Genomic DNA, 7888 nt, shown 5'->3' with positions numbered 1-7888 from the left:
CATCAGACTACACTGCTTGTTTTCCCCCCCCTTACCTTGGATGGTTTTGGCAAACTTGCGTTGCAAGTCAAATCTGGGTCCCCATCCGATCCAGTAAGGCCTGCTCTCTTCCGAGATCAAGCTTTTATGGGGCGTACAGCCGTATGCTCCCTTGTCAACCTCTCCTTGGAAACGGGAACTGTTCCATCTAAGTGGAAACAAGCTGTGGTGTCCCCGATCATTAAAAAGCCCACCCTGGACCCTTCCAAGCCTGAGAGCTATCGCCCCATCTCGTTGTTACCCTGGCCAGCCAAGATCACGGAGGCCCACGTCAACCTGGCCCTGTCTGAACATCTGACTCGGACCAATGCCCTCGACCCCACACAAAACGGATTCCGTGCTGGGCACAGTACGGAAACTGCGTTACTTGTGATGGTGGAACATCTCCGGGCAAGGTTGGATGCTGGTCAAACGGCGGCGCTTATTTTGTTAGATCTTAGCGCCGCCTTTGATACGGTAGACCACAGCATCCTCCTGCGTCGGCTCAAGGAGACTGGCATTGGCGGTCAGGTGTTGCAATGGTTCCGCTCCTTTTTAGATGACCGCTCCTTCTGTGTTGCCATCCCTCCCTTCAAGTCCAACTACCAACCACTGGCCATGGGGGTTCCGCAAGGGTCCTCGCTGAGTCCCACGTTGTTTAATCTTTACGTGAGACCGCTGGCGGATGTCGCTAGGCAGTGGGGCCTTACTTTGGTCTCATATGCTGACGACACTCAGCTGGCGGTTACTCTCAGTGGGGATGCGGAGATTGAGGCCCCCAGGTTTCAGTCCGGACTGAAGGCGGTGGCTAGTTGGCTGACAGGCAACTGCCTTCAGCTAAACGCCACTAAAACAGAGGTGATGGTCGTCGGGAAGGGAGTGGAGCTGTGGGGTGACCACTGGTGGCCCTCAGAGTTGGGACCTACTCCGATCCCGGTATCGGAAGTGAAAAATCTGGGGGTATGGCTGGATGCGGGCCTCTCCTTTGTAGGCCATACTAAAAGAACCGCGGCCTGTTGTTTTGGTCTCCTGAGGGGCTTGAGACCTGTTCTCAAGTTCTTTGACGCCCCGACCAGGCAGCTGGTAATCCAGGCTACCATCATCTCCCGCCTGGATTACGCCAGCTCTCTCCTGGCCGGGGCTAACCAGGCTGAACTGACCCGCTTACAACGGGTTCAGAATGCTGCGGCGAGGGCGATCGTTGGCTTGCCCAGATTCTGCTCAGTTACAGGTGTCCTTCGCTCCCTACACTGGCTTCCGGTTAGGAAGCGCATCCTCTTCAAGGTATTGTGCCTTGCTTTTAAAATCTTGCGTGGTACAGGCCCGGAAATCCTGTCGAGTTGTCTGTCTTCCTATGTCCCTGCCCGTAGCCTTCGCTCTCAGGGTCTGGCCCTCGCGGTGGTTCCCAGATTTAGGCTTAGCCGCATGGGAGGCCGCTCGTTTAGGGTAATGGCTGCGTCAGCATGGAACTCCTTGCCTGTTGAAATCCGCGTGCTGGAGGACCTTCTGACCTTTCGGAGGGCTATAAAAACCTTCTTGTTTTAGCTGTCTTTTAGTATCTGTTTTTAGCCTGTGGTTGTGTTACGTGCTACCTTGTCTCTGCGCCAGGACGCTCCTTGGCTGGAGTATCTGTGCGCACAATAAATAGTCGTAACATAACATATTCTTTATGGTCTCATTGTGTGTATATATTTTTCATAATTGCTGTTTGTTCTGAATAACTAAAGAAGTGACTCAATATCTAAAGAAATTATTCTTACCCGACAGAACCAATTGTTGTCTTTGCGTCCCAGAAACATTAGCAGCCAGCACAGATTCAACAACAGGCAGCAGTCTCAAAGCTTACCAAGCCCTTTTCACCAACAACAAAATCTGCAGACAATGGCACCGTTGTACATTGTCACTCACCTTCAAGGAAAGTAGCGGTTGATGAGCTGTTGACTTAGGTCGACACCTTCTTCCTCTCCACTATCCTCATCACTGGACATGTGTGCGTTTGCAGGCAGTAGCCTCGGCTGCTCATCATCGTCCAAGAGCAGGGTGATCTCCTTGTGCAAGGCCAGGTTGTGGAGCATGCAGCGTGCAACTATGATCTGACACAATTTTTGGGGGAAGTACATCAGTGCACCTCCGGTCTTGGCCAGCGAAATGATGACTGAACTAGACCAAAAGTACGCTCCACCACAAAACGTGTCCTCCCATGGGCATCATTGTAGCAGACATCCCCCGGGGTCCTGGGATTCGTCGGTGTGCTCAGCAACCATTACCGGTTGGGATATGCAGAGTCACCTAGGTGTGAGAGACACAGACCAATGTTGTAATCCAAATAGTAGTTGAGAACAGCATGTCACACATACAGAACACTACTTGACTCTGTGTACTCACCTGCAATACACGCACTCTCTGGATGCAGATTTGCCATCAGCTGTGATACAATGCTGTTACGCAGGATATAGGAGTCGTGGGCTATTCCTGGAAATTTGGCACAGACATGGGAGATTATCATATCTGCTTGGGATGCCACTTGCACATTGATGGAATGGGAATGTTTCCTGTTCCTGTAGATGTAGTCAAATGCCTGTGATGGAACCAGGCCAACATGTGTGCAGTCAATGGCATCAATAACATCAGGGATGTGGCCATGGACATAAAAATCACCCTTCACAGCTGCCAATTCATGCCTCCTGGGGAAATGGATGTGTTGGTTCTTGTATGTCATCATAGCTGTCAGGAAATCACGTACCACCATGCTGAACATAGCTTGCAACATCCCACCTGCGGTGGACCCCATGTACTAGAACGAACCAGTTGCAAAGAAATGCAAGGCTGCCATCCCCTTACACATTGGTGTCAGAGCAGGTGGATAGGTTCTGCAAGGTCTCAGGTGGGGCTCCAACAAAGCACATAGGTCTTGAAGGGTCTTGAAGGGTAGGTCGATCCAGATGAATTGCCGTATGATGTCCTCATCCTCCATGTCCGCCAGCACTGTGAATGGACGATGCACATTTGATTGTCTCCTAGGTGAGATGTAAGGGCACACATGTCAATTAAATCCCCCTATGTGATGTGCCCAACAATGACTGGCAGAAACACCTCAGTTTACAGCACAACTCACATGTAGGGACACCTTGATCTAAACTATTTGCACACTTGTCCAGTATTCACAAAGTGAGCACCCTCAAAACAGAATCAGACTATATGAATTCCAAAAGGTACATTGCAACATCTTGTGTCACCAGCCCTGAGAGCAGTTGACACAGCATATGTGTGAGACAGCAAAACTGCTAGCCTCCACGTAACTGCTGTACCTGCCACTTCTACTTGTGTAAGTCAGACAGGGCACCCGGTCACAACACAATGTGCACAGTGTGTGCACAAAGAGCAAGTATTATCATAAGTTCAGCAAATCTACATAGTGAAATAGGCACATTATGTGGTAATACCTTCATTACTGTGTCACTTAGCCATCTCACACATTGAAATGTGTACACATGTGGGAGTACATCACACCACAGATCTGTGTACATGCAAAACAATTTCATGAGTGACATGTGAGGGAGCACATGCCCGTGCATGTAACCCTGTGCACTGACATGGCATGTGTAGTCATCAGTGGGCTAAATGTCACACTAGCATTGCTTAGCTCCATCTGGTGGCATGATTAATGTGTCTACTGTACAATGTTGAGAACTGGCCATTGCCATTGCCACAGCATGATGTTTCCATAGGTGCCATAAGTGTGCTCCGTCAACACAATGACAGCCATAGGCACCAATGTTAAGCGGCCAAATTGCGTTAGCGACTGCCTGGCCCCTGCTGTGTGCAACCGCCAATGCCCACCACAATCGCGGTAGTGATATACACATTGTAAACTGGCAGTTGGTGTGCTCCGCCAACACGATCACGGCCATGGGCACCAATATCAAGCGGCCAAATCACAGTAGCGACCACCTAACCCCTTCGGTGTGCCACCGCCAATGCCCACCGCAATCGCGTTAAAGATATGCACATTGTAAACTGGCGGTTGGTATGGGGCGTGGCTTGGTGGGCCAGCATGGCGGACATGAGCTGAGCGCGCCCATCCGTAATATATTGTTCCAGAATAAGGAGATGGTGCGCTGGGGGAAGGGGAGGCAGGGGGGATGTTGGTTGTTTTGCAGGGATTGATTTTATTTGTACTGCCTTTCATATTCTTCTGTTCATAAATGTGCAAAATCGTCAAAGTCAATCTTTGTATCTCATATGCAACAGCTGTCTCTGGGATTCAGAGATCTGCATTGTATGTGTTACTCTGACAAATAAAATCTGTTTTTAAAAAAAAACTGGCGGTTGGTGTGCTTCACCAACACAATCACGGCCATAGGCACCAATATCAAGTGGCCAAATCACAGTAGCGACCACCTGGCATCTTCAGTGTGCCACCCCCAATGCCCAAGGCAATCACGGTAGTGATGCACACATTGTAAACTGGCGGTTGGTGTGCTCTGCCATGGGCAACAATATCAAGTGGCCAAATCACAGTAGTGACCGCCTGGCCCCTGCGGTGTGCCACTGTCAATGCTCATCGCAATCGCGTTAGTGATATACACATTGTAAACTGGCGGTTGGTATGGGGCGTGGCTTGGTGGGACAGCATGGTGGACGTGAGCTAAGCGCACTCCGTCCAGCTTCACCATAATCCTCAATTTATCCTGTCTCTCAGGTGTGCTGTAAGGTCCCTGGTCTGTCTCGCCAGCGTTGATAGCTGAGGGCTGCCCTCGGAGCCAGTTTTGGACGCCGCAGACAGTTTATCGGCAGAAGTGCGGCAGCTGAAGAAATCTACGGCCTGCCTGCAACGCGGCCCCATCCTGACCCGCAGTGTCACGTAGCTGCTTGCCGCATTGCCTGGCCGTCACGGCGGTGACAGAGGAGGTGTGCCTCGTGTGGGCGGCGATGCGGACCGCGGGAGAGGAGTGTTGAGCGGGGCTCACCCTGAAATATTGGTGGCCATCCGGTCCCCCACAGGGGCGCGGACATAGTCGGCGGCTTGGTCGAGCCATGGTGCAGTGCAGGCAGAGGAGCTGGGAGTGTGCGGCGCAGATGGCTAGCTGCCATCTTGGTGACACTAATTTGTCTTGGCCATGGCCCACGGGGCTCCCAGTGGATGGAGGGACCCGGGACCACCGGAGCTTCTCCAACTTGGGCTCTCAGTGCGTGAGTACAGCCCCGCTGCCTGCCCCATCTTATCTCTTCCCCTCCCCTGCTCAGTTTGTTAGTGCCCACTGGCGGTCCGGTGGTCTTATCGGGCCACACGGGGGAGCCTGGAGACTGCAGCTGCATGGTGACCCATCGTGAGAGGCATTAACGGGAGTAGGACCCTGAGAGGCAGTTCACGGGCGGGCTCACGAGGTTGGAGCGATCCCCTGGGCTCCCTTGTTTGGCCCCCGCAGACTGTCTAGCCATCACAACCGGCTATCGGCCGGATAGTGCAAGAGCCCTAGTTGGTGGCAAATATCCGGCATGGTGGGTGGGGAATACCTGGGACTTTGGCGGCCGAGTCGGGTCGTGGTGGGGAGCACCCCCCGGTCCGTCACTGGGGCCTCGGTGTTCCTCTTCTCTCCCCTCCATACCCCCGCCTACCCCAATCTCATCGGAGGCGGTGTCAGCAGGGATTCGGCGGTCGTATTCGGCCACTGGGCGGAGGCCACATATCGGGGGTGCCTCCGGGAGCTCCACTGTACCGCCCGGAAGGGGGGAAGCCTGTGGGGCGGCCTGCCTCCATCTAAACACCATCGGGTGTGGGACCCCAACCTCCATGGGGGCGACTGCATATCCACCCCCTGGGGGTTTCTCAGCTGGGTCTGGGGACAGCGATTGGGCCACTATGACCAGAGACAAGCCAGGTGGCGGTTCGACTAAACAGAGCACTATGGACAAATTCAAAGGCCAGGGGGCTCCAGCGGCGCTGCCCGGGGGGTCGCAAAATGCGGTACCTGACAATGCGGCCCGCATGGCCGCTATTACTCAAACCAGAGACGCCCTGGAGGCAAAGATCGGAGCGGTCGGCTCTGACGTGATGCTCCTGCGCCAGGACCTGAGGAATGCAGTTGCCTGCATCACAGAGATGGAGACGAGGATTTCGGGTGTGGAGGATGTGGTCACGACGCTGCAAAAGAAAGTATCGTCCCTCGAGACTACACAACGGGGTCTAGCATCGAGAGTGGAAGATTCGCAGGGGAGGGCGCAGCATAATAACCTGCGTTTTGTTGGTTTCCCAGAAGATTGCGAAAGGGGAATATGGAGTGATTTCTTACAGACTGGCTTGGGGGCTGGCTCCCCCCCGGGAAATTGTCTGCATCGTGTGTTTGCTGACAGATAACTGTTTTAAAACCTGTCATGTTGTCAAGTTTTAGTAGCATTAAAAGCCAATCATTGCTTATGCGTTGATTAAATGAGTCAGGCATTGACACTAAAGTGCAGTCGTGAAATATGTAGATTGTGTGCAGTTCCCTTACCACTTCCACTGTAGTGAATGAGTTTTGGTAAGCTGCTAGGGATAGTGTTGTTTGTCTAGAATCACACTGTGAGTCTGTATGTATTTGGGAACCACTGTGAGAGAAGTGTTTGGTAACATTGTGTATTTGCTGACAGATAAGTGTTGTAAAACATGTCATGTTGTCAAGTTTTAGTAGCATTAGAAGACAGTTATGGCTTATGCTTTCATTATATGAGTCAGGCATTGACAGTAAATTGCAGTTGTGAAATATGTAGATTGTGTGCAGTTCCCTTACCACTTGCACTGTAGTGAATGAGTTTTGGTAAACTCATAGGGATAGTGGTGCTTGTCTAGAATCACACTGTGAGTTAGTGTGCATTTGGAAACCACTGTGAGAGAAGCATTTGGTAACATCATGTATTTGCTGACAGATAACTGTTTTAAAACCTGTCATGTTGTGAAGTTTTAGTAGGATTAGAATCCAGTCTTTGCTTATGCGTTGATTAAATGAGTCATGCTTTGACACTGATGTGGTGTACTTAAATATGTAGATTGTGTGCAGTACCATTAACTCTTCCAGAGTAGTGAATGAGTTTTGGTAAACTCCTAGGATAGTGTTGCTTGTCTAAAATCACACTGTGAGTCTGTGTGCATTTGGGTAAGGATTGTGAGAGAAGCATTTGGTAACATCGTGTATTTGCTGACATTTACCTGTTTTAAAACCGGTCATGTTGTGAAGTTTTAGTAGCATTAGAAGACAGTCTTTGCTTATGCTTTGATTAAATGAGTCAGGCTTTGACACAAAAGTGCAGTCCTGAATATGAAGATTGTGTGCAGTTTGCTTACCACTTCCACAGTAGTGAATGATTTTTGGTAAACTCCTAGGTATAGTGGTTGTTGTCTAGAATTACACTGTGAGTCTGTGTGCATTTGAGAACCACTGTGAGAGAAGCATTTGGTAACATCGTGTATTTGCTGACAGATAACTAATTTAAAACCTCTCATGTTGCCAAGTTTTAGTAGCATTAGAAGCTAGTCTTTGCTTATGCATTGATAAAATGAGTCAGGGTTTGACACTAAGGTGCTGTACCATGTACTATTCTGTTCACTGTGGCAGAACTGAAAATTTAAAAGTTTTACCTAAGCACTGTCCTAGAAGTAGTCTGATTATTTAGTCAGTTTCTAAGTACCAAATAGATTGCTTCAAATAAAAGTGTTCTGACATACTATACACTTGTCTTTTACACCTTCAATTCCCTAGTCAGTATCCATACACTTCCAGGAAACATCCTGTCACTTCCTTTGCCGTCCTCTAGAGACCCATTCAACAGCATGTACTAATCCATTGACTGTGACAAAACTCAAACACTTATAAATTCACCTAGACACTCTCTT

Source organism: Triturus cristatus, chromosome 4_2 (genome assembly GCF_964204655.1).
Source record: "Triturus cristatus chromosome 4_2, aTriCri1.1, whole genome shotgun sequence".
Lineage (NCBI taxonomy): Eukaryota > Metazoa > Chordata > Amphibia > Caudata > Salamandridae > Triturus > Triturus cristatus.
This window is presented reverse-complemented; position numbering follows the sequence as displayed.